Source organism: Ipomoea nil, unplaced genomic scaffold (genome assembly GCF_001879475.1).
Source record: "Ipomoea nil cultivar Tokyo-kokei standard unplaced genomic scaffold, Asagao_1.1 scaffold2735, whole genome shotgun sequence".
Taxonomy (NCBI): domain Eukaryota; kingdom Viridiplantae; phylum Streptophyta; class Magnoliopsida; order Solanales; family Convolvulaceae; genus Ipomoea; species Ipomoea nil.
Genome location: NW_017619163.1, coordinates 2,009,553 through 2,037,550, shown reverse-complemented (window position 1 = coordinate 2,037,550; position 27,998 = coordinate 2,009,553). Strand labels below are relative to the sequence as shown.

The 27,998-nt window shown below is 40.8% G+C and overlaps 1 long non-coding RNA gene across 2 annotated transcripts; it reads right to left on the bottom strand.

Annotated features, from left to right (window-relative positions):
- Positions 1-2,680: 2,680 nt before the first annotated feature.
- Positions 2,681-3,348, bottom strand: LOC109156497. Of its 2 annotated transcripts, none has more exons than XR_002050033.1 (2): positions 3,096-3,348; positions 2,681-3,002 (listed from the first exon to the last, which is right to left on the bottom strand). It is a non-coding gene; the product is annotated as an uncharacterized LOC109156497 (long non-coding RNA). The 2 variants fall into 2 exon arrangements; XR_002050034.1 differs by having other exon boundaries at positions 2,681-2,991.
- Positions 3,349-27,998: the final 24,650 nt, after the last annotated feature.

The following is a 27,998-nucleotide window of genomic DNA, read 5'->3' as shown; positions in this document are numbered from 1 at the left end:
ATGAGTGGGAGTGACAGACGTGTCAACTCCAAGGTTTTAGCTGTTAGAGATAGTACTTAAAGTTAACTTATAAAGAAGTAATGGAATATAGTTAACACTATGCTAACATTAAGAGATCTCTACTTAAGGCATGCTTATAAAGTTTTAGAGATCATACAGTGTACTCTTTTGTACAATTTGGATGCGTTTTCTCATTCAGTTGTGCACATAATGTATTTTGAGAAACATCCCTTAAGGTACCGAGAATAAACATAGGGTTTGTTCATTAAGGACCTAAGTTGGAGAATTAAAATGCATGTGACCATAATGGATACTACTCTGATTAAATAGAGGACGTATCACTATGATTCGTGTGTTTTGTTCTTTAATGATGGTTGTGCTAGTACTTGCACCAAGTGGGAGAATGTAAGATTTTCCCTAATAATATATATTATATATTAGGGCCTTAATTAAGTGGTGCAAGTTGACTAGGCTTATTAAGTGGTCTGGTTGGACTTAATAACTAGTAGTTGTTAGTCAACCAAACTCTGTGCCTAATATAAACCTGGATTGATGGGATACAAGATTATGGATTAGATAGCACATTCAGTTACGGTACTCAGACTGCTCAGTAGATACCAATACACCATCTAGGGTTCTAAGTCAGGTCTGAGACAAAACATGGCTGGCGGTCTACCGTTAAGAGGCAACACAACAGGAACATCAACTATGGCTGAAGATCAAGACGGCCACGCTTCCGCTATTATACTAGGTTAGGTTTCTCGTATACTATGGTTCATATAGTTAGACTATTTTAGATCTAACACTTAATTCATGGATTTCGCAGTTTCATTACCCCAAAGATTGCAGGAAAACTAACACATTTTGCTCTTAACGATCACCTCTCTATCTCATAACAAACCCATCATTGATTGTCATAATGAAGATTTAAACACAATCATAATCTTGTTTAACTGAAATTAAAGTAAAGATTACTACACATCCAAAAGTAATGATGTGAACAATGTTTAATCAATGCATATAATGCGTGTGAAGAAGTATAGGCTGGGAAAATCCACATATTTATGTCACATAAAAGACTAGATAAACGATTTGCTTTTCATTCATAATTAACACTCGTTAAATATAAATGGAAGATATGTAGTATTATGTGATACTTCTCAAATATCTAAATCTTTTTTTGCTCTTTTTTCCGAAGTCATTATTGATAAATGTTGAGGTATATATAACTGCTCAATTACACTCAAAGTTAACAGTCAACCCAGATTGCAAAAGGCAATGCCTTCGCCTCAAGGGTTGGGGTTCGTGCACTCCGATCCACGAGACGGTAGATTATGAATGAGTCTGGGAGGAAATTGAATACATCACGTGTGGAGTTCTTAGGGTTGGGTTTCAACCTAGCTTTTGGAAGAATGGAAGAGTACATCACAATGACTCATCTCTCTTAAAGGAAACCCCTGTATCTCTGACCCTAATCTCACGCGTCTTCTAGCTTCCATTCCCTTTGATCAAGTGTTTGAGTGCTTTGTTTTTTCGATGAGTAAGAGAGAGCACTGCTAAGCTTGTTATATTATCATTAGTAGTACTAGTATTTTCATCCGTGCCTTACTCAAAATGGATTTGTTATAACATTTTAAGAATATTTAGATCGATATATAATTATATATATAAATTATAACAACAAACATTATATAGTGTAATTGATGAAATGAATTGGATAGATTATGCTTTCTGATGTTATCCTTGCTTGATTCCGATTTATACAATTAAAATTTATAAACTTAGTTGACAAATAGGTCTAATATTTCTAATCCAGACGACTTAAACAATGCAAATGTCCAATGGTTTGTCTCTACATTTTCATGAATATATTACTAATACTACTATTGAACATTATGAACGGTTCAATAGTTAATATATTGAAAACCATGAGCTATTCTTATAAATGCATAACATTAACTCCAAAAATTCATAACATTAACTCCACAAATTAAGCTAAACAAATATCTCAAATGATATACTACAAACTTAATTATTATATTGTATATATATATATTGGTTTCACTTAGAAATATTCACTTTGACACTCCCAAAAATGTAAAATTAGAAAAAATGTGTAGTAGCCTGGTGAGTCATTTACTTTAATTCACTGGAAATAAAAGATAGTAACTTTATGTTGAAATTTTTTTTTTTATAAGTATATGATAATCTATTAAACTGATAGCAACATACAAAGAATGTAATAACTTATACCAAAGACTTGAAGGATGTATGAATTCCATTAAATACCAATAAATAGGGATGACAATTTGCATCCTCCCCGACGCACTAATTTAATTTGTAGTGACTAATAGGGATCACTAATTTAATTTTCTTGATTAACTTGGTGATATCAAGCAAATTAAATCGTGAATGGTTGGCTGACAAATATTCTGTTCAGTGGTCAAGGTCTCATTTCTCAGATTCATGTAAGAGTGATATATGCTTGTGAATAACATTTGTTAGAGTTTTAATGCTATGATTTTGAATGCTAGGAAAAATCATTTGTTGAACTGCCTTGAGAATTTGAGAAAACAAATTAGGGTGAGATTGTTTGAATGTAGGCAGCAAGCAGGGAATTGGACTTGCAAAATATGGGGGTGTTTGGTTACCGGCTGATCAGCCAAAAATTAACTGATTGGACCAAATTTAGCTGTTTGACTTATCAATAAGCTGTTTTGGAGTGTTAGGTAAATAATCGATTGACATTGGCTGATTGAGCCAATCAGCTAAAAACTGAAACGCTGGTGAGGATAGCGTTTGTTCTTCAGCTGGTTGGAATTAATTACAAATCTACTCATTTATCCTTGTAATTCATCATCCCTAACATCAAACTCTCTCCTTCATCTAACATCAAACTCTCATCCACCTCTGGTTCATCTCTGTTTTCCCAGGCTTTCTCCACCCACCATCCACGCCTTCTCCATCTACTGTCCTTCACGCCGGTCACTGCTGCTCAGTGCCTCACGCCGGAAACATATCATCCGAGTTAAAAATAAAATTAAAAAAAAAAAAAAAAAACAACAACAACAACAACAAAAATGGAATAAACTAACCTGAGCCATCTTAATCCTTGTATTCCTTCCTGCCATATCCAATCACCAAATCTTCACGCCAGTCACCGCAACGGAGTCATCATTATCCGGGTTAAAAAAAAAAAAAACTACAACAAAAACGGAATAGACTAACTTGAGCCATCTTAATCCTTCCTGCCACCTCTAATCACCAGATCTTCATCCTCTTCTTCTCTTTGTTTGCTTCGCCCTGATTTCTTGCCTCTTTTTCTTGGGATGATTTGGTGCAAAGAAAGAAAAATGGGTAGGTATTTGCTTTTAAAATGGGTTGCGGCCGACTAGTGGCTAGTGGGTAAACATTTAATTTAATTAATTTAATAATAATAATAATAATAATAATAATAATAATAATAATAATAATAATAATAATAATATCCTTTATATAATAAAGCTATATGGTTTGGGAAATATTTAATGTTACAATTAATGCAACAACATCTTTTATTATATAAAAAAAAAAAGCACAACATTTAAAAAATAAAATAACTATATATTATATAATCATATTGATACTGCTAATTCTACGTAAGCAATATAAATACCACAAGACCAATTAAAGCAGGTAAAGTCTTTATTGATCAAGGTAGAGTTCCTAAGTACAATCTACTTGGTTGCTCTGAGTACCGACTGACTGCGGTCGGGAGTCTCTAGTTACAACCTATCGATCGTCCAAAAGTCCTCTACACTGTAGCTACTGTGGGTATTTATAACCGTGACGCCGGAGACAAGCTTCCGGCCGTTCGGCATGCTCTCCACGTAGCCTCCACGTGTCCTCCTCCCGGGTGCCCTGCCTGTCGTCGTAGAAAGCCGCCACGTGTCTTTAGCCAGCTCTCTCGCCTAAGGACCACCGCTCGGGGTTCATAGCATCGCTCGGGCAACTCCCGGTCGGTCCCCGACCGGGTTCTCCTCAAGGAGCCCGACCTGTTACCTGCAAAGACATAGACAAAAGGCCAAAGGCATCTCGGTCGTGGTGAAGCTATGTCGGTCGGGATATTCCCTACCAAGAGCCCCCCAACCCGGGCCTTTTTGATCGTCCGGGAAAAAACGGGACGGGATGTAGAAGTCCAACCGTCGGCTCCTAAACCGACCGGCCAGCTGTCATTCCCTTCCTCGCCACGTGCCGGCCACTGCCGGCCTCTGCGACTGCAACCGGCGCCTCGGAGTCAGCGCGGGTCGTGTCACGCAAGTGGATGAGTTTCCCGCCTAAATGCTCTCCTATAAATAGGCCTTTGGGGCCCTCATTTGAACTTTCCTCACTCTTCTGCTTCAGTCGGTAGCCTCAGAGAGCCCCGAGCAACAGATCAGCACTCAGGTCGAGCAAAGCGAAGCTTCAAGTCCTTTTCAAAGTCCCTCCACTCGGTAAGCTCTTCGTCCTTCTCTTTTCTTTATGCTTTTAGCTTAGGTAGAACTGCTTAGGTCGACTAACAGTCCCGGGTACTTCAAGTCCCTTACTAACCCCGACCGACCTTTAGGTAGATCGATATGACGGACTCAGACAGTCAAAACGCCTCGATTGCTGATTACGACGAGGAGGTCGAGCACATCAGCGACGAGGAGGTGGACATTATGTCCTACACCCCGGACGCCAGTCCCCGAGCGACGCCAGCCCCCGAGCAAGCCGCCGAGCGAGACAATGCATCAAGCTCCTCTGGATCGTCAAGCTCGAGTTCGAGCGGATCGGGGAGCTCCAGCGAAGAAGAGGAAGAGAGGACCACGTCAAGCGGGCGGGGTTCTCCAACCAAGGGCGTTAGGGAAACGCCTACCCGGGTGGTTGGGGACCACCCGGAGGCTGCTCCTCGAGGGGGTGATCGAGAAAATACCCCCGAGCAGACCGAAGGAGACCCGGCCGGGCCGGCCACACCAGCCGTCGAGCTTGAGTTCTTGAACAGCGAGAGCGTCGAGCAAGAAATGAGCTTGCTGTCCAAAGGCGAGGCGGCTCGGATTGCTGAAATACTCCGGGGTCGGGCAGAATTCGACACGAGCCGGCAGCTGGGAAACGTGATTGAGAGGCATCGGGGCAAGTGGATCGGGATGCACTACGACTCCCTGATGGCCCCGATCGCCATTCCCTTCACCCCCCTCCTGAACGCCTTCTTGGCCTATTACCGGGTCGTCCCGGCCCAGATCTGCCCGAACGCACATCGGATCCTGGCCTGCTTCCCACAGATATGCGCTCGGCACGAGGCCGAGTGCACGATGGAGTTGTTTAACTTCATCTACCAGATCAAGGTTCTCCCGGGCCGCTACGGGGGTGGGTTCCTGATGCTGCAATCCCGAGCAGATATGTGCTCGATCAGAGGCTTGCCCGGGAACAACAAGGGGTGGAAAAACAGGATTTTCTCCCTTAAGTACGAGCCCTGGATCTTCCCGGTCGATCGCGTCTGGAGCACACATTTTCGGAAACAAGTGGTGCCGGACGAGACTCAGGCGCTCAAGGAAACGGTTGCTCGGATCTCGAGCGAGATTCATGAGTACACCATCTTCCGGACGGCTGACAGTCTGGAAGCAGCCCAGCTTCCGCCCCCGACCTATGAGCTAAGGGAGAAGTACCTGCCCGTGCCGATGGGCGTAACGGTCGCCAAGCCCTCGAGGCGAAGGAAGAAAGGTTTAACCCGAGCCGTTTATCCCGACCTGAACTCTATATTACGCTCGCACTAACTTGGGTTTTCTTCTTTGTTTGTTTGCAGCAATGGCCGAGTTCGGTGATGAGGATGCCCCCCTTCCCCCGCCCGCCAAGATCTCTCTTGGCGGCAAGAAGAAGGCGAAGACCAAACCATCCGGGGAGAAGGAGATCTCCTCCGGCCGACCACTGAGCGCCTCGACCGTGACGACGGGCGAGGGCTTCATCGTCGAGCCCTCCGACGTTCTGATCACTCGGGTGGAGGTCGCCCGGGGAAAGGAGAAGGTCCCCGAGCGGGGAGTGACCGAGGTAGGCGGCATGAAGCGCCGCCGTGATCAGCACAGCCCGAGCCCTTCGGTCGGGCGAAAAAGGGACTCCTCGTCCATACTGGCCCGGATCTGCAACGCCGCGCCGGTCAAGGAGGATCTGGGGACGATGACCCCAACCCAAGTGGCTGAACGGATCGGCCACGACCTGGCCGAGGTAAGCTCTTCTTAACCAACAGCTTTTTTGTTGAAGCGTTGCTGATCGGGCTAACCCCGAGTGTCTTTTATCTTCGCAGATTTCCCGGGCCGCTCAGCTCCTGCAAGGTCGGGCTATACTGGCCGAGGAAGCTGATCACCACAAGAAGACGGCCGCCCGTCGCTTGAAGGAGATCAAGGAGCTCCAAGCCGAACTGGAGAAAACCCAGAAGGCTTTGAAGAAGAGCGACGAGGACCGGGTTCTCGCCGAGAAGGTCGCCAGCCGGGCGGTAGGAGAGGCCAAGGAGCTAAAGGCCCAGCTCGAGAACCCGAGCGAGCTGGTGCGGGCAGCCTTCAAGGACAAGGAGCTGGGCACGGCCTTCCTAATAGCAGCCCGAGGAGACGAGGTCGGGAACGAGTTGATCGTCTCGTTCGGGAAATGGGCCTTTACGGCCGGGAAGCAAAAAATGCTTGAACGCACCCGCAAGCGGTTGGAGGAGGCCCTCGACGCCGATGATCTCCAACTGGTCTTGTCGGCCTTACCCCCGGACGTGGCAGATCCCGGTCCCTCACCCTTTACCCCGACCCCGAAAGCCAAGGCAACCGAGCCTGGGGCTTCGTCGGCGGCTGCCTCGAGCGGGAAAGAGGCGACCGCCAGTGCTCAAGAGGCGAAGAAGTAGATTTAGGCTTATTTTCTTCTTTTTGTAAGAGACCTTAGTCGGGAGCCCGGTCCCGAATTGTACCGGGCACCTTTTGTTGATTAATAATATCTATTTTTGCTCTAATTTGCGTCGTTCGTCTTTTATCTTCTTGCTTTTCATTTTTCGCACACTGATCATAATCACTCGACCACTTGGCCTTTAGACCCGGTCTCGCGACACTCGATCCGCTCAACGCCCGATCTTACGACCTTATGGCCTGGTCGTGCGTTCGATGTTTCGACTTCAAAACTGGCCAACCGATCAGGTTTACCCGATCTCCGGGCCTTTGTCGAAAAATTTTCAAGCCTCTACGGTCGGAATGTAACCGAGCGACGGGCCGAGAACAAGCAAGCCTCTACGGTCGGAATGTAACCGAGCGACGGGCCTTGTACCTTACTTCCTTATCCCAGCCCCCACACTATTGTGCGCTCGAGGCACGAGTGGGTGCGATAGTGGACAGAAGTTGGACGGAGGTTCAGGCCCTCCTTCTAGCGCCAATAATACTGAGAGCTCCTGGCTTCCCCGATCGGTGGCGTGACTTGAGTGTCCGCCTATGTGGAGCGCGTTTTGACCGGTCGACAGTCTTCACCCGGTCGATTGAATGTTGAACTGATCTGCTTATGACGAAGGTGAAAGAAAATAACCGATCGTGCCGGCGCATACAAACGGTCGAGCAATCATCGATCGTATATACATTAAACTTTCCCGCTCGCAGGCGGTTGAACTAATTTTACAACCATAAATTTACATAGAAACGACGACCGGGACTAACTCGCAGGTCCAGCCCCCACTTCGTCTAAAAATACAAAAGATAGGCTAATGCCTAAAAAGAACGAGGTGCTCGGAATTCCAAGTCCCCTCTATTAGCCGACCCGTCGTTGTCTCTAGTCGGTATGTTCCCGGCCGGATGACGGCGTTGATGATGTACGGCCCTTCCCAGTTCTGAGCTAGCTTTCCCCCTTCTAAAGGTTGACTGGCCTCCCTTCGTCGTAAGACATAATCTCCGACTTGAAAATAACGAGGGTTAACCTGAACGTCCTTCGAGCTCTTGACGCGCTTCTGGTACTCGGCCATACGCCGAGCGGCTAGCTCTCTTTTTTCTTCGACCGCATCGAGATCCACAGCCATGGCATGTTCATTGTCCTCCGCGTTGTAGGTTCTCTCTCGATCGTTCGGGATCCAAGCCTCGATCGGGAGTCGGGCTTCGGCTCCGTAGACCAGGGCGAAAGGGGTCTCCAAAGTAGCTTCCCTCGGGGTCGTCCGATAAGTCCATAAGACATATGGCAACTCATCGGCCCAACTACGACCGGCCGAGTGTAACTTCTTTTTCAGACCTTCCAGTATCGTCCGGTTAGCATTTTCCACTTGTCCATTTCCCTGCGGGTAAGCGACAGACGACCGGACATGAGTTGTCCCGATCGTGGCCAAGAAATTCTGAAAGTACTGGCTTACGAATTGGCGACCGTTATCGCTGATGAGATGTACGGGCACGCCAAAACGGGAAACGACATTGCGCCAAAGGAACCGAGCACACTGCTGAGATGTGATCGTGGCTAAGGGCTCGGCTTCTATCCACTTAGAGAAGTAATCAACGGCGACGATCACGAACCTTCTCCGACCGGACAGCTGAGGAAAGGGGCCCAAGATATCTACCCCCCACCTAGCGAAAGGAATTGCGGTCGTGACTGGCTGGTAGAAGGTTGCCGGTCGTCCAGGCATCCGGGCGTACAGTTGGCACGTCTCACATTCCCGAGCTAACTTTTCACAGTCTAGCTGGAGGGACGGCCAATAGTACCCGATCAGCATGATACGACGGGCCAGGGATCGACCTCCCTGATGTGAGGAGCAGATTCCCGAGTGCAGCTCCTTCATAACTAAGTCGGCCTCGAATGCGGTCAAGCAACGCATAAGGGGGCCTCCATACGATCGCCGATAGAGACGACCGCTCACGACTTGGAACCTCGGGGCTCTCAGCTTGGCTTTTCGAGCACGTTGCGGGTCGTCTGGGAGTCGACCGTGCTCGAGGTATTCCTTCAGATCGGTGATCCAACTATCTTCCACCGGTTGGATCGGATTGACCGGCAGGCGATGGATACTGTGTTTGGGGATCACCAAGATCCGAGCTATCTTCGACATGTGTTCCGGGGCATCTTGGGCCAATTTGGACAAGATATCCGCATCGGCGTTATCCAATCGGGGTACATGTCGGACGGTGTACCCCCGGAACTGTGCAAGCTTCTCCATGGCGAGGTCTCGGTACAACTGCAAACGCTCACCATTGACTTCATAATCTCCGAGAACTTGCCCGACCACGAGCGCAGAATCTGTCTGGGCTCGGATGTATTCAGCCCCCAAGTCCCGAGCGCATTGCAAGCCATTTACGAACGCCTCATACTCGGCTTCGTTGTTGGTCGGGTGGAACTGGTACATGAGAGCAAAATAGACTTTGAATCCTTCTGGGCTCGTGACTACTACTCCTCCTCCTGCTCCTTTTTTGCTACTTGACCCGTCAGTAGCTAGCGACCACCACTCGGCCTCGGGATCCTCAACCTCGGGGGGTCGGGTATCCCGGGCGGTGCACTCGACCAAGAAATCTGCCAGAGCCTGACCTTTGATTGCTGGTCTCGGTCGGTATTCGATCGCGTACTGGGTCAGCATTAACGCCCACTTAACTAGGCGGCCTGATGATGAAGCGATTCGGAGGACTGGTCCGATCGGCTGATCGGTCAAAACGCGGATCGCTCGACCTTGGAAATAGGGAGCTAACTTCTTCGCGGCTATATACAAGGCATATACGACCTTCTCTAGCCGGGAGTACCGGAGCTCGGGACCATGTAGCGCGTGGCTTACATAGTACACCGGTCGCTGGACCCCTTCCGGATCGGTTCGGCACAATACTGCGCTTACTGCACGATCGGAGACGGCGAGGTACACGTCTAGCTCTTCTCCGAGCTCGGGCTTTGAGAGCACAATAGGTGACATGAGGTACTCCTTCAACTCATCAAAAGCTGCTCGGCACTCTTCGTCCCAGACGAACCCATTAACTTTTCGCAATACCTTGAAGAAAGGTAAAGCGCGCTCGGCTAACTTGGAGAGGAACCGGCTGAGGGCTGCCAACCGACCGGTCAATTGCTGGACCTCCCGAACGGTGGAGGGTGGTTGCATGTCCAGAATCGCTTTAACTTTGGCCGGGTTGGGCTCAATTCCCCTCTTGGTCATCATGTAGCCAAGGAACTTGCCGGTCTGAACTGCGAATGTACACTTGGTCGGGTTCAGCCGCAACTGGTACTTCCTCATGATCTGGAAGCACTCCCGGAGGTCCCGAGCATGGTCGGACCGGTCCCGACTCTTGACCAGCATATCATCAATGTAGGCCTCCATCGTTCGGCCCAATAGATCGGCAAAAAGCATGTTGACCATCCTCTGATAGGTCGCTCCTGCGTTCCGGAGGCCGAACGGCATCACTCGGTAGCAATACAGCCCGTCCGGGGTCACGAAGGCTGTCTTGCTTTCGTCTTCATGGTGCATCATAATCTGGTGGTACCCCTTAAAGGCATCCATGAAGCTCATCAACTCGGCCCCGGCCGTCTCGTCGACCATTTGATGAATGCTTGGTAGTGGATACGGGTCGAGCGGACAGGCCTTGTTGAGGTCCGTGAAGTCTATGCACATCCTCCAAGCTGGGGGCTTTGGAACTAGAACAATGTTTGCCACCCACTCGGGGTAAATAATCGGGCGGATGTGCTCGATCGCCGCCATTTTCTTGACCTCCTCTCTGACAAACTCGCGGCGATCGGAAGATAGGTGTCGTGTCTTCTGCACGACCGGCTTCGCTACGGGATCGACGGCTAGCTTATGGCAAATGACCGATCGATCGATCCCGGGCATGTCCTCGGGTCCCCACGCAAAAATATCAGCATACTCCCTGAGTATGCTCAGAACCTCTGCTCGGAGCTCGGGGTGAGGGCCCGGCCAATTTTAATCTTCCTATCCGGGCGGTCCTCGGACAGGGGAACTTCTTCTATCTCCTCGGAAGGTTCGGGTTGCTCCTTCTGTTCTTTAGCCTCTTCCTTGGCTATAGTATTCACCCGGGAAGACGGACCGGAATCGCGTCTGTTGACCGCTCGGGTGTAGCACTTCCGGGCGGACTGGACATCGCCACGGACCACGCCGACCCCATTGGGGGTGGGGAATTTCATGCAGAGATGGGGCATGGAAATTATCCCACCGATCTTCATGATGGCGGGTCGGCCTAGGATGATGTTGTGGACGCAATGGAGGTTGACCACAACGAATTCAAGCTCTGTCTTGATCGACTTCGGGGGGGGGGGGGGGGGGGGGGTGCCGATCTCGACCGGGAGAGTGATTTTGCCTTCGGGGTAAATGAGGGCCCCGGTAAATCCCGACAGTGGTACACCGACCGGAGTCAGCTCCTTCCTGTCGAGGCCAAGCTTCTCGAACACGTCCAAGTATAGGACGTTCACACTGCTACCCGTGTCCACCATAACCCTCTGGACGTCCGTTCCCTTGACGTCGATCGTGACCACGAGCGCTTCCATGCCGTGGTCACTGCTGCTAGGTTGGTCCTCTAGGGTGAAGGTTATGGGCTCCATTTTTTGTCTTTTCCCGGTCTCTCGGGAATCCACGATCGCAACCGGGCAATTCGTCCTCGGCTGGGAAGCGTCTTCTAGGCCACCAAATATGACATGGATGGTGGGCTTGCCGACCGGGCGACTGCTGGTCGGGGGATCAGTGTCCCGTCGGTCACCATGACGATCATCCCTGCGATCGTCTCTTCGGTCCTGACCCGATCGATCGGAGCGATGGTGAGATCGTTCGATGATCCCTCCGATCGGTGTTCTTCTTGCTTTCTTCTCTCTTCCCCACGCACTTGTCCAATTTTCCCAGATTGAGCAAATCTTCCAACAATTGGCGCAAGTGGGTACACTCCTCGGTATCATGCCCGGCGCATCGATGGTAAGCACAGTGCTTAATCTTATCAGGGCCGTCTCGATCGGGATGGGGGAGTTTGATGAGGTTGCAGGACTGGGCATATTGCATGGCCTCCGCTGCGGATCGGTTCAAGGCCGTAAACTCACCAGGCCTGGTGCGGGATCGGGGATGATCGTCTCCCGATCGATGTTCCGCCCGGCCGGCCGGTTTACGGGACGAAGAACCGACCTCTTGTGAACGTTTCACGGCATTCGCCTCACCAGCATTGGCGTAATCCGTGACCCTTCGGAGGGCCTCCTCATATGTGGTCGGGGGGTGAAGGATGAAATCCTGGTATAGGTACCCCGCCCGAAGGGAGATATGGAGCATGTGGGTGGCGGTCGCATCATCCATGGGTTCGACCTCTCCGACCGCCGCTTTCCACTTGATAAGGAAGTCGGTCAAGCTTTCCCCTTCCAACTGCTTGGCCTTCTCGAGGTACATGTAAGACTTCCTCACCACTTTGGAAGTAATGAACTTCCGTACAAACTTGATCGCCAGGGTCTCAAACTTGTCGATCGACCCGGGTGGCAGGGTTCGAAACCACTCCGCTGCCCGACCGGTCAGGGTCGAATAGAAAGCCCTGCACATCACGGCGTCCGAAACGCCCTTCAGCATCATGTTGCTGAAAAAATCGTTGACGTGGGCCTCCGGATCTGTCCGTCCGTCATAGCTCTTCTCCCCAGAGACCTTTAAGTCAAGCGGGTATGGCTGGGCCATTACCGCTGCTGTGAATGGCGTCTGGTGGAGGGTCGATCGGTCGGCCGGGGTTGCTGTAGGATACGCACTCCTGAGCTGCGCAACTTCAGCCTGGAGGTTGTAGAGCAATCCTCGGGTTTCGTTGAGCTCGGCGGCTTGGGCGGCTTGGGCTGTATCCCGAGCGCGTCGCCGTCGGTGAGATCTCGACCCGCTGTGCCCAGACGAAGCCTCCTGGCTGGCTTCCTGCATCTGCGCGTCTTCTAACCGGCGATCTGGATCTTGGGGCCCCAGTCTCTGCCGCATTTCCGGTCGAAGACGGTCAAAAGCTACCGCTCGGGCAACTTCCTCAGGATCCTCCGCTCGGGCAGGAGCTTCCCCTTCTTGCTGGGCCTGCGACGCCTCCATCGCAACAGCACCCCCCGACCCCAACCGCGAACGAGCCGAGCGTCGAGCCCGGGAAGTGGGCTGATGCTGCGGCTCTACCTGAGCGGCCGGGTATACTGGAGGGGCGGCGGCTGGAGCCGTGTACGCAGGTGTGTACGGCGCGTAACCGACCGGTGGTGTGTAATATACCGGTTGGCCTGGCCAATACCCGTATGGTTGGGGTGGGACCGGGTATGGATACTGACCGGGATAGACCATCTGAGGCATCGGTTGCTGATATTGCTGACCGGGCTGCTGGTACCCCGGTTGGATGTACTGCACCGGCTGTTGGGCAGCCGGGTATGCATTCGATGGATGCGGTGGCGAGAGGTTGAGGTTGAGCGTCTGACCTTGCTGCTGATAGGTGACATGGTGGTCGGATGAGCTCGCCGCATCCGCCTGGTCGTCAGCAAAGTTGTTGCGTGCCCACGGATACATGATTGGTGAAGAGACCGGGTGCTCGTCCAGACGTTGGCTTGTTGCACGGGTCCCCACGGACGGCGCCAAAATGATACTGCTAATTCTACGTAAGCAATATAAATACCACAAGACCAATTAAAGCAGGTAAAGTCTTTATTGATCAAGGTAGAGTTCCTAAGTACAATCTACTTGGTTGCTCTGAGTACCGACTGACTGCGGTCGGGAGTCTCTAGTTACAACCTATCGATCGTCCAAAAGTCCTCTACACTGTAGCTACTGTGGGTATTTATAACCGTGACGCCGGAGACAAGCTTCCGGCCGTTCGGCATGCTCTCCACGTAGCCTCCACGTGTCCTCCTCCCGGGTGCCCTGCCTGTCGTCGTAGAAAGCCGCCACGTGTCTTTAGCCAGCTCTCTCGCCTAAGGACCACCGCTCGGGGTTCATAGCATCGCTCGGGCAACTCCCGGTCGGTCCCCGACCGGGTTCTCCTCAAGGAGCCCGACCTGTTACCTGCAAAGACATAGACAAAAGGCCAAAGGCATCTCGGTCGTGGTGAAGCTATGTCGGTCGGGATATTCCCTACCACATATAATAAAAAATATACTTTTGAAAAATAAAATAGCTATATATTATATAATCATATAAAAATTGTGTTCAATTAGAGTTTAAATTTACACCTACAAAATTTAAAATTTGCTTTCCAAATGTAATTATCTTAATTATTATTCGTATTGTGAAAATTATAATATAGATGAAATACAATTAAGAATAAATCAATGTAATTATGTAAATTCTCTCTATAAATTTATTTGAATATGTACATAATTAGAGATTATATTAACCATACAAAATTATAATTATAATTTTAATTGTAATTTTGTATTCCATAAAAATAATAAATACTTGACCAATGGAAGCTCAAAAATATTATTATATTAAATAATTTATAATATTTTAGTTTTTCTATTTTTATTTATATTTATAATAACATAATTTTTTCCCGTGCATCACGCGGGTGAATTACTAGTAATAATAAAAGACGGATAGTGGGTGTGAGTAATAACAATAATAATAATAATAATAATAATAATAATAATAATAATAATAATAATAATAAGAATAATAATAATAATAATAATATAATAATAATAATAATAATAATAATAATAATAATTTTTACAGCAAAAATCATTTTAAATTTTAAATTATTAAAATTAAAAATAATTTAATAATATTTTTTTAAATATAATTTAATAATAGTTAAATAAACTAAAATAATTAACTTTATGCCCTTAGAAAAAGATAGATGTTGATTTAAATTTTATAATCATGTATTAATCAGAGTTTATATATTTTGTTAAAATTTCAAATAACACAATTCACTCATACCCTTAAATGTCATTTTACATATAATAAGCTAATAATAAACAACTAATTTACCAAACACTTTTTTATAACTAGCTAATACAATCAGTTGGTCAAACCAACTAACACAATCAGCTATTAACTATCATCTAACTTGATCAGCTATCAGCTAACAGCTATAAGCCATTTACCAAACACCCCCTACGTCCAACAATTGTTGCAAAATTGTCAATTTTTGATAAACAAGCAGAAGTGTATTTGGGGTATCAAAGTAAAGACTATTTGTTTGAAGTGAAAAGAGCTTATGATGACCATGTAGTGGATCTTAGGGCGATGACATGTTCATGTAGGAATGGCAGTGGACAGGCATACCTTGCATGAATGTAATATGTGTTATTTGGCTTAAGAGAGGGAAGATTCAATTATAGGACTATGTGGATCCTTGCTATTCAGCTGAAAGGTATATGAGGACTTATCAATGAGTATTCACCCATTAGCTGGGGCTGAAGAGTGGCCAGAGAGTGATAGATAACCCCCATTGCTACCTTTATACACTGCAAAAGTTGGAAGACCAAGAAAGGTTAGGAAAAAATATGCCCATTAAGTCAAAAAATATGCCCATGAACTAACAAAAGATGGAGTGCATGTATCAAGAACAAATGTGTGAAGCTTCATTGTAGAACATGCAAGAAAGATGGTCACAACAGTAGAAAATGTTTTCAGGTAACTCTAATAAATTGTAATGGATAAATAATTGAAGTTTGTGTACATCTAACAATATTTCCATCTTTTATATATATGTAGAGGAGAAACGTGGAACCTGAGATAGAAGCATACAAGCCGAAGGACAACAAAGAGAACCTAAAAATGCACAAAGAGAAGGGCAACAAGAAATTCTCATCCATACTCAACCTGATGTTGAATCTGAAACACAAGTGGAATCTAGCAATACTTCATATTATTTGAAATCCCAGTGGAATCTCATCCCAGTTTAATTAGTATGAACACAATTAGAGTGGAAGGTCTAACAGATCAAGATGATAGGACACAACTAATGGAAATGAACTTTAGTTCTTCAGGTGTGAATTTCAAGTTTGGGGCTACAACCACAAGGAGAGTGAAACTACATCAAAAGGGACTGCTGATGAAGGCTAGCGAAAACAAAAGGCATTAGGGCTACCAAAGAAGAAAACCATAATGAAGAGAAAGCAATCCACAAGATCAACAATGAAATCTAAGTTTAGTAATACTGAAAAAGACCCAATTACTTTAGAATGAATAGTAGATGGCTTATGTATCGGATTTGTTAGACAGACTTATGTTGGGTTAGTATGTTGGATAATATGTTGGCTTTTTTAATTTTGTTTGAAAGAATGTTAGACTTCTTTTTTGTTGGCCTATGATGCCAAGTATGGGAAGATATATAATGTGGCAAACTTGTGAAATCTACATAAGACCATTTTGTAGAGCTAAATTTATGTTAATGTGCATTATGCTTACTGCCAAAGCTGGTGACCATTTTGTGACTACCCTAACTGTCAAATAAAGCTTGTTTAGCCTACTGTGACCTCTCTCTTGTTTAGCATACTGTGTTCTAAGCCTTGCTCTTGTTCGCTGGGTTCAAAGTTTGAGTGCTCAAACGTTGAACCGTAGCACGTTTTATCTTGGAAAACCTAGGCTACAACGCTCCTAGCACTTGTGGGAGGTAGCAAATAAGGTTTTAAGGAAAGAGTGATTCGCTCGACTCGTGCTAACAACCTAGACCAAACCCCGAGCCTTATCTCTTCCCCATTTCCTTCCCAATTTTTTCCATAAAATAATAATCTTTTCGTAGGATTATTATTTGGGATTTTACCAACGAATTATCCAACATATACACTGAGAAATAGTCGAAGCATCATTTTGGGCATAATCGAGCTGAGGGACCATTTTGGAAAAAACTCTTTTATTTATTCCATTTTTGTTGAAATTGTGCCGTGAATCTTGAATGAAAGATCTTGCTTAAAGGTCTACTTGATTTTATATTACGCAGTAATCATATCCATTACTTAGGTTATTTAACAGTAATAAATAACGAAAAGTAAATGTAGAAAATAAATCAAGTACACACGATAATTGTTTATGCAGTTCAGAGCGCTTCTCCTATGTCTGTGGGGCAACCCACGTCTGCCCAATCCACTATAGATCTTCACTGAGGAGTTTTACAAGAGGTAAGTACAAAAGGCTATCAGCCACTACTACCACAACACCTTCCTAACATCTACTCAGGACTGGTACGTGCATGCCGTGATGACGATCTTCAAGAGATGCTTCAGCTGACCCAGGTACAGACAGTGTAGCTCAGTAGAAACCCCACAAAGAATAAGTGTAATAATCAGATTAAGAATATTGTAATATTTAGCAATTCACTTCTTTCAATTTAGCAAGCAATAAATCGTCCCTTTCCAAAGTGATGAGCCTTCATTTTATAGCTATCTTCACATCAACAGATTTCCCCACATAAACAGCCAACCAATTAAATCAATTAAACCTCAACCACTCATAATAAAAATAACCCTTGTAATTAGCTTCACCCAAATAACATTTCTGCTTACTTCCTTTTTCAAAATAATTAATTTCAACCACATAAATATTTTGTTGACTTCATTTTTTCAAATATACCTCCATGGATCATGAACCACTTATATAAATAAAGTATTTATGATATGAAACAGTCCAAGAGCTTGTCTAAACTAATCCTATTTAATTGACAAATAAATTCGCCAATTAAGGTTTTAATGTATACTAACTTTGTACACTTACAATCTTCCCCTTTGACAATTTATTTGGCAAAAACTATAGCATCTTATACTTTGGGCAAACAATGAAAATAATTTAATTAGTTTTATTAAAACAATGCCCTTAGTATATGTGCTTAACAATAAACTTATGACTAGAAGAACCTAACTATTACCAAAAGCTCTTTGGACTGTATTCCATCCATGAATCAGTAGTAGAAATCCCAAAACAATCAGTATTGATGAAACCCAGTAGAACTACAATATTTTGCAGTTTAATAATAACTCAGATAGTCCAGAGAATAATAAAAAGATAGAATAGCTAAATAAAAGCTAATCTTCCAGAAATAATAAACTTCATAATGTTGAGAGATAAACTGATCAGAGATTACCAAGAGAAAGCCAAAGAAGTAGTAGTCAAGACATCATACCAAAAGCGCACCTTAGCAGCAGTCATAAACCCAGTGCAAAAAATAAATCAAGTACACACGATAATTGTTTACGTAGTTCGGAGCGCTTCTCCTACGTCTACGGGGCAATCCACGTCTGCCAAATCCACTATAGATGTTCACCGAGAATTTTTACAAGAGGTAAGTACAAAAGGCTATCAGCCACTACTACCACAACACCTTCCTAACATCTACTCAAGACTGGTACGTGCATGCTGTGACGATCTTCAAGAGATGCTTCAGCTGACCCAGGTACAGACAGTGTAGTTCAGTAGAAACCCCACAAAGAATAAGTGTAATAATCAGATTAAGAATGTTGTAATATTTAGCAATTCACTTCTCTCAATTTAGCAAGCAATAATTCGTCCCTTTCCAGAGTGATGAGCCTTCCTTTTATAGCTATCTTTACATCAACAGATTTCCCCACATAAACAGCCAACCAATTAAATAAATTAAACCTCAACCACTCATAATAAAAATAACCCTTGTAATTAGTTTCACCCAAATAACAATTCTGTTGACTTCATTTTTGAAAATAATTAACTTCAACCACATAAATATTTTGCTGACTTCATTTTTTCAAATATATCTCCATTGATCATGAACCACTTATATAAATAAAGTCTTTATGATATGAAAAAGTCCAAGACCTTGTCTAAACTAATTCTATTTAATTGACAAATAAATTAGCCAATATAAAATTTTAATTTGTACTAACATTGTACACTTACATTTGTTTATTTTCATCTTTACTCTATCAAATTAGAATTTTTATAGATTTTTTTCGTATACATATAATAGATAAAATCCCACAGTCCAACCTCAAAATATTAAACTTTCTCTACAAATTTTTTTCCTCTATCTAAACATACGAGTTTTCATCTATCCCTATCAAGTTTTACAATAAGTTTTGTAAGTTTCATAAATACTCATATACATTTTATTTTTTCCTCTGTCTAAACATACAAAGTTTTCATCTATCCCTATCAAGTTTTACAATAAGTTTTGTAAGTTTCATAAATACTCATATACTCATAAATAAAAAAAAAACGCGTGTATGGAAGAAAGAAGCATAAGCTAAAAATGACGCACCTTAAGTGATAGAAACACACACCTTAAGTGTTAGATCTTAAGCACAAACTCACACACATTAAGTACAAAATCCACGCACATTAAGCACAACCTCATGCACATTAAGCACAAAATCCACGCACTTTAAGTATTAACTCACAGACCTTAAGTTTCAACAACTACTGAAATTAAGCACAAACTCACGCACATTAAGTACAAAACCCACGCACATTAAGCACAACCTCACGCACATTAAGCACAAAACCCACGCACTTTAAGTATTAACTCACAGACCTTAAGTTTCAACAACTACTGACATTAATCACTACCCTCACACACATTAAGCACAAACTCTACGCACATTAAGCACAAACTCCACTCACATTAAGAACAAATCTCACGCACCTTAAGCACAAAAGTTCACACTTTAAGTTTTAACAACTACTCACATTAAGCACAACGCCACACACATTAAGCACAAAACTCACGCACCTTACGCACAAGACTCACGCATCTTATATACAAACCTCACGCACATTAATCACAGAACCGCTCACCTTAATTTTGACCTAGATGCAAAAATTACAAAATTGCCATCGCGTATTTTTTTATTTAAATTTTGATAATTCTGGACGTTGATTTAAGCGAGATGAATGACCCAAATTAAACCGCACAACCGCACCTGGGCACCCTAACCGCACCAGAACCTAATTATATATATATATATATATATATATATATATATATATATATATATATATATATATATATATATATATATATATATATATATATATATATATATATATGAAAGGGTTCAGGTGCGGGGAAGGGTTACCGTGTGGTTGTGCGAAGGACGCACCTTAAGCATTAAAATGGCGCACCTTAAGTACACATACCACGCACCTTAAGCACACAAATAAAACACCTTAAGAACGCAAATCACGCACCTTAAGAACACGAACCACGCACCTTGAGCACACAGCAAAGCACCTTAAGAACACAAACCACGCACATAAGGTTTTAAAATGGTTCACCTTAACTTTCACACAACTGACGCACCCCTTAAGCATACAAATCACGCACCTTAAGAAGGAAAACAACGCATCTTAAGAAGGAAACTCACGCACCTTAAATTTCAACAACTAACATTAAGCACAAAACTTGTGCACCTTAAGCACAAAACCAACGCACCTTAAGCACAAAACTCACGCACCTTAAGTTTCAACAACTAATCACAATAAGTACAAAACCCACGCACCTTAAATTTGACCTAGATGTAAAATTACCAAATTTCCACCGCATTTTTTTTAAAAAAATTTTGATAATCCTAAACATTGAATTAATCAAAATCAATGACTCTCCTGTCACAACACAACCGTATCTGGACGCACCAACCGCACTAGAACCTAACTTTATATATATATATATATATATATATATATATATATATATATATATATATATATATATATATATATATATATATATATATATATATATATATATATAGACACACACACACATACATATATACTAGTATGATCCCCGTGCAATGCACGGACTATGTTATGTTATGATAATGAGAATTATTAGTGTTGTACCCGTGCACGGATAAATTTTTGTTATTATGATTTTAAATTTAAATTAAAAAAAAATTTAAAATGGACAATATAATAATATATTTAGATTTTTATATATTTGGTCAAATATTTATTTTCATAACGTACAATATTTAAATTTAAATTTTTTGTGATTAATATAATCTCTAATCATATACATAATTACATAAATTTATAGAAAAAATTCACATAATTAAATTGATTTATTCCTAATTGTAATTCATATATATTATAATTCTAAAAATATGAATAATAACTAAGAGAATTATACTTAGAAATTAATTTTAAAAATGTAAATTTTAAATTTTGTATGGGTAAATTTAAACTCTAATCGGACACATTTCTTTATATGATTATATAATATATTGTATCTACACATTATATTTATTAATATTAATTTTTTAAGGAATAATGGTCAAATAGGCCATTGAACTGTACACAATAATGCAATTAGGCCACTGAACCTTAAAAAATAACAATTAGACCACTAAACTAACAAATTTTATTCAATTAGTCTAATTTACAGGTTTTGTAGGTTAGTAACAAGTCACCCAAAAAATTTAAAATATTTTTTTAAAAATTATTATTTAAAAATAATAAATTAAAAAAAAAAAAAACGTTTCTTCGCCGCCGGAGACGAAGAACCTTCTTCGTCTACGGCCATGGAGACGAAGAAACGATTAAACTTTTTTTTTATATATATAATTTTTAATTTTAAATTATTATTTTTAAATAATAATTAAAAAAATATATTTTAAAATTTGGGTGACCTGTTACTAACTTGCAAAACTTGTAAATTGGCTTAATTGCATGAAAATGGTTAGTTTAGGGACCCAATTGTTGTTTTTTTAGGTTCAATGGCCTAATTGTATTATTGTGTGCGGTTCGATGGCCTATTTGACCCTTATTCCATTTTTTAATATGTATATAGGGAAATGTTATAATATAATTTCACTAATTATAATTTATATTGATATATTTATAATTTAAAAATTACATTTAGAAATTTAAAAAGTAGCATTTAAATTTTGTATGGTTACTATAGTGCATATATGTATATGTGTATGCATTTACAAAAATTTCTAAATGTTTATATTTTGTTTTATAATTCATATTTTATTAATTATAATTTAATGAAATTGTTACAAATATTTCCACAGAAAAATCTTATATTTCTCAATTTCATTAATTATTTTAATTATAATTATCAAATATTGTGGCAATTACCTTAATAATTTCATTAATTAATTATATTAATTATAAGATTTATTTTCCTCTTCCAATATTCAAATACATTACCATATAATTATCATACTAATTACATGGTAATTATTGTATGTCATTTAATACTAAAATTATTATGTAGAATTTTTATAATTAAGGTATAATATTATTAAAAATAACGTGTCCACAATATAAAATAAATCATACCTTCCTTAATAATTATTTATTACAATAAATTTAAAATTATAAATTTGTATAACATAGAAACTTCTGGTTAAAAAAAAATTCTTTCTATTTCCTTTTTTTTTTTTTCTTTCCCCACCGTCACATTCCTATTTTCTTTAGAAAAAGGCAAAGTAGGATGAGAAAAAGCATAGAAACTTGAATAGTATGTACGAGCCTCGAAATCAACATACTAACTCTAAGTCTCAGAAAATCCTATAAAATTATCAAAATCACCGTCGTTATCATTCATGAAAGAATGTAAATGGAGATTAACATAAAATTACTATAATAATTTCTAGGTATTTAGGGCAATTTTGTTTTTCAATTTTAAGTTAAAGTTAGATTTTTTTCCGATGACTTTTTTCCTAGAAATCGATATGTTTAATTTTTTTTTAAAAAAATAAAGTTCGTGCCTTTAGCTGCTTTAATTTGAAATTCGATTTTGCTCGGTTTTGGTGAATTTTTCATTGAACTCTAGACTTCAATAGAAAATTCAAAGACAAAGTTGAAGATAAAAGGTAAAAAAATCATCAATTTCACTGGGAATTTGATGATTTTTTACTTTTTATCTTCAACTTTGTCTCTGAAATCTCTCTAGATCTGGATGAGGATTTTTGTTTATATAGTTTTGTATTAATTGTAGTTTGTTATAAATATATCATTATGTGGACATTATTATAGATTATATAACAGTTGTAACGGTTCATGTATTTATGTCTCCATTATATCTTCCGTTATGTTTGTACACTATATATATATATAGAGTTGTTGTGGTTGTATGATAAAAGACAGATGAATGAATAACTCATTCTCCTTTTCTCCCTCTTTCTCTCTATTCTGATTTCCTTTTAACACATTATCAGTCCGTGCTCTAGCCAACTAAGGGGGGTGTATTCAATCCAGACTTTTAAAGAGTTTTAAAGACTTTTAATGACTTTCAAAGTTTGGGGTATTCAATTTAGACTTTTAAAGACTCTTTAAAAGTCTACCGGTATTCGATTCAGACTTTTCAGAAGTCTTTAAAAGTATACTAGTATTCGTTTCAGACTTTTATAGAGTCTTTAAAAGTCTACTGGTATTCAAATATTTATCAACTTTCATAGACTCTATCATAATAGGATTTCTGTAGACTTTTTCTTCATTAATATAAATAGATGAAATCCGACCCTCCAACCCCAAACTTTTCAATTTTCTCTACAGACTTTTTTTCTCTATCTAAACCAGACAACTTCTTCATCAATTTCTACCAAATTTTACGGTACGTTTCAAACTTTTCATAATACTATACTTTATAATTTATTATTTTTTTATTTATGCAATTTTGTTTTAATTTGCTTTTCTTGTTGTTCGCAGCAGCGAACATGCTGCGAACAGCAAGCTTGCTGTTGGCAGCAAAAATTTGTTGCGAACAGCAGTAGTTTGCTACTGTTCGAAGCAGATTTTTAATCTGCTTAAATCTGCTGCGAACAACAGCAGAAATCTTCTATAAATTTTTGTTGCAACCAGTAGAATTAATATACTCAAATTTTTATAAATTCGTTTTATATAATTAACATAATTTTATGTTATTATTGTTCATTAATTATTAATATATGTATTTGTGTTAAGTTGAATTTTTTGTAAGAAAATTATAAATAGTGTATTAATAAAAGTTATGAAATGTTTGTAAGGGTGTATTCAATTTAGAGTTTTAATAACTTTTGTAGACTTTTTAATATGAAAAAGTTTTTAAAAGTTTATAAATGTTTGTCATGTGAATTTTTAAAGACTCTTACAAAGTTGATGAAAGTTTAAAAAATTCTATGAAAGTCTACAAAATCTCTACAAAAGTCATTTAAAATCCATCACTTTAAAAGTCTTTGAAACTCTTTAAAAGTCATGATTGAATACATCCCTTAAGTTTCGGCCGAAGACAGGTCAACGCTTTTTTCGGCACCGACGACCACCTTTTTCCGGCGATTTGTTTGGCTCAAAGGTTCCGCCTCATTGAGACGGTTATGGAAAGGGTCGATCGCTTTCAGACTCGATCGAACGAAACCTGGATCGTGTTTGCAACATCCTTGCAGATTTGGGTCGAACAAAATTTATCCCTCTGGTTGAAGCCGTCTGCGAAGGCTGGGACAATCCAGATCGGAAAGCTCCGCGTGTCCCTTGACTTCTCCACGACGATCCAGATTGGCCTCCTTAGCCGACGACCGGAGTATCGTACAGGGGAAGCAGACCAAAGTCACGTACTCTCTTCGTCGGCCGATCCTGTTATGGGAAGCTGCGGAAGGCGAAAGCGGACCAGGGACGCCGGAGACTTGACGGTCGATTGCGTAGGCGACCATAACAGATCATCAGCCTCCCCGCCTTGGAATCAGCCAGCGATCCGGACCTGACGCCGACAATCGATCTCCCATACATGCTGGAAGTTGCTGGAATCAATCTCTCCGCCCTGGAAAAGGCGGTCGGTGTTCCGTCGCTGGAGCCGCTGAATTTTCATAGCAGGTCAGATTGAATTTATTGGATTTCCTTTGCAATATTATTATTTGATATATCTCCATAGTCATAGGTTGCCTCTTGAATCTAACCCCCAAAATGCAACCTCAATCACAGCTTCAAATCATTTTACTCTCAAATAATGAGGGAAGTCTGGGTTTACATTTTTGGCTATGCTATGAACAACGGAAAATTGATAATCATATTGCTTTTCATTTATTGAGTTGGAGGGCGTGCTGTTAAAAGTTGCTTTTAGGCCTTGGGCTATGGAAAGAAGTGGCAAAAAGAATTTCAAGCAGAACCTACATTATAATTCTTCTTAATAGTTTTGTGGCATACTCCAGTTTGTTATCAGAAGCATTAGTTTGCCTCAGTGTTTTCACCATTGTTCCTAAGGACTTCAGATTCCTCCTGGAATTGTTCTCCCAGGACTGTACATAAAATGCTTATTCAATTTAGATTTAGACAATTACTTCATGGAAGAATGACCATACTTTTACAATTATGAGGGCCCCTTTTGCAAGTTTTTTAATGGGGTTTTTTGGCTCTGGTTATCCCTCTGCTGTTTCTAACCAGCATGGTTATGGTAATATGGTTGCAAAACGTGGCCATGACTAATTCCGTGTGCCAATTGAAATTGACTCTTCTTACCATCCTGTGGATGAAATCCCTGTCATGATGCCAAATGGCGAACTATTTTTCCAATTGGTGGAATTTGAAGTGTACTAATTGTTTTAGCCAAGAGCACTACATGGAGGAATGCACTAAGACCAATTTGGTGAAAGGGAAGCAACCAGCTTCGCCTAAGGCAAATGACACCCCTGTAGATGCTATGGTCACTAATATTTTAGCCAAGAGCACTACTATGTGCATGTGACCATATTTTCCTGAACACATGTCTTTATCGACTATTAAAAATGTATAGTTATTACCTTGAGTGACTAATACCTATATGGTTGTTGTCCGATGATTGGCTTGGGTCACGCATCATCCTGGCAACAGCAAGTACAAGACTAACAATTGCACTTTCTTTTATGGTAATAAAATATCTATGATATTTTGGCTATCCTTTGTCAAATATGTGAGAGGCAGCATTGGCAATTACCAATATCAGAAAAGATCATGCAATCGCCATAAAATTGTAAAACAATATCCTGCAAACACCAGATAAGTGGTTTTCTCAAAAGACAATATTATATATATTGGTCATTGTATGCATGTTTATATCATTGATTCATTGTGTGATATTTTTTTAGGCAATTATTTAAGATAATATTTGTCATGCATCCAAATTGATACTTAATTTTTAGAAAGCATGATCCATAGACGAAATTATGATATGTTATCTTGATTAGTTAACTCCATACGACATAGTATGTTGAGTACTCTACTTATTTCTCTAATTGTCATGAAACAATTATTTAAGATAGACAATATCATATTGTTTAACCAAAGGTCTAAATCTTAATAGAGTTATGTTCGGAAAGCATATTAAGCAATTTTGGAGGAAATATTTTTTTGGGACCTTCAAAAAAAATTGAAAAACCAATATGATGATCCACTACATTATCACAAACGTTAGTACATGATGCATTTCCCTATCTGCGTTCATTGTTTTTAGTATGCAACCCTCCTACCTATATCCCATCATGAGAAACCAACAGTGATTCTGGTTGCATTATAAGATCTTTTCTCGACATTAGGGGGAGATTTGAAGTTCCTAATTAATTAAATGCAGAGAAAATTTCATGAGATGAAAAAATCTTCAAACCCATGTACTAGCTTTATAGAATCAGAAGTTCAGACATTGAACAAATAATCTCCTAGAAATGTCAAAGGAGTGACTAAGTCCATAGAAATTATTTCATATATATTAAGAGTTGAAATCCCCAAAATAAGGACTAAATATCTTTTTTTTTTATTATTTTTTTTTATGCTAGAAGCATAGAAAATTTATCGGTTTAAGAAATTGCAAAAACTAGATCTAGTGTAGAAATTTCGTCACTCCTGAAATATAAGATATTATCCTGAAGATATTCGTCTGGAAGGCGAAAAACCCCAGTAAAATTGTTGGTGCACCAAATAACTAAAATACTGGGGAAGCGGAACAACCAAATTCAAATACTCTTGGGAAATGCCATATATTTGGTTGATACAAAATTGCCATGTGTATAAAAGATATTTACAAAGCTGTTACAGTTGTCGACAACATATTTTGCCTCTATTGCTCATAAATACTTATAATCTGGATCCAGAAATTAAAACAGTAGTATAACGCCCGAAGCGTGCTAACTGTTTTGATAGAAAATAGCAATTAAGGCATACAAATCAAAACTCACTAATAAAAGGCGAGTTGAGGATTTTCGCAGAGACCCAATATTAGTCACGACTTTATATTCCGCTATTCAATAAAACTAGCATTTAATAAATTAGTTAATTAGATATGTAGCTAATAGACATAGTTATCACATATTTATGGGTAACTTGTTACTTAAAATTCCTAATGGACTTTCTCAACATGTGATGAATGAAAATCACAAAAGTATAAAAGTTAGTAAGTTACTAACTATGATCTTTCTTATAGTCAATAAATTGACTAAAGGTATTTTCTCCCAAAGAAGAAAGTATGAAAGTATATTATCATAATTCATATTAGAAGCATGCCTAGTAATGTTATATGTGGTTGATAAACTCAAATATCGTTTCCTAGAAGGATATATAAATCCTTCTTGAAAATGTCCTAAATATATCATTCAGTACGTTAATTTCCGTCTAAATATCTCGAAATAGATAAAAGACTATCTAGATAATGATGATATTTTTGGGGACCAGAAGTCCATTACTTCATCGCTAAGTGGATATATTAGAAGGATAGTAGACAAGTTATATAAATATTCGACCCACGTATACTCCAGAAGAGTCACGAGATAATAGTATAAAATGATAAATTCTAATGACAATCCTGAAAATTGTACCATATCTCTTCTCTACATGTTTTGTAGAACTTATAGATTGTTATCTTCAGGGGGAGACGGGAACTACATTCACTCAAATCAATCCTGTAGATTGGGTCTTAAAAGACTAACAATTGTACTCTTTGCATCATATACATACTATGTACTCTTTTCCTCACTAAGTTTTTTCCCATTGAGTTTTTCTAGTGTGTGTTTTTAACGAGGCATGAATCTTCCTATATATTAAAGCCATAAGATTTCGGCCAATGAAATGGCTCCATTTTCCCGCTCAAACTGTACTACGTCGTTTTGCTTTTCTCTCGGTATTAAACTCCAAAAAAAAAAACCAATAGATAAATTCAATTGTGTTGGTCTTTTAATTGAAAGAATTGAAAGAATAA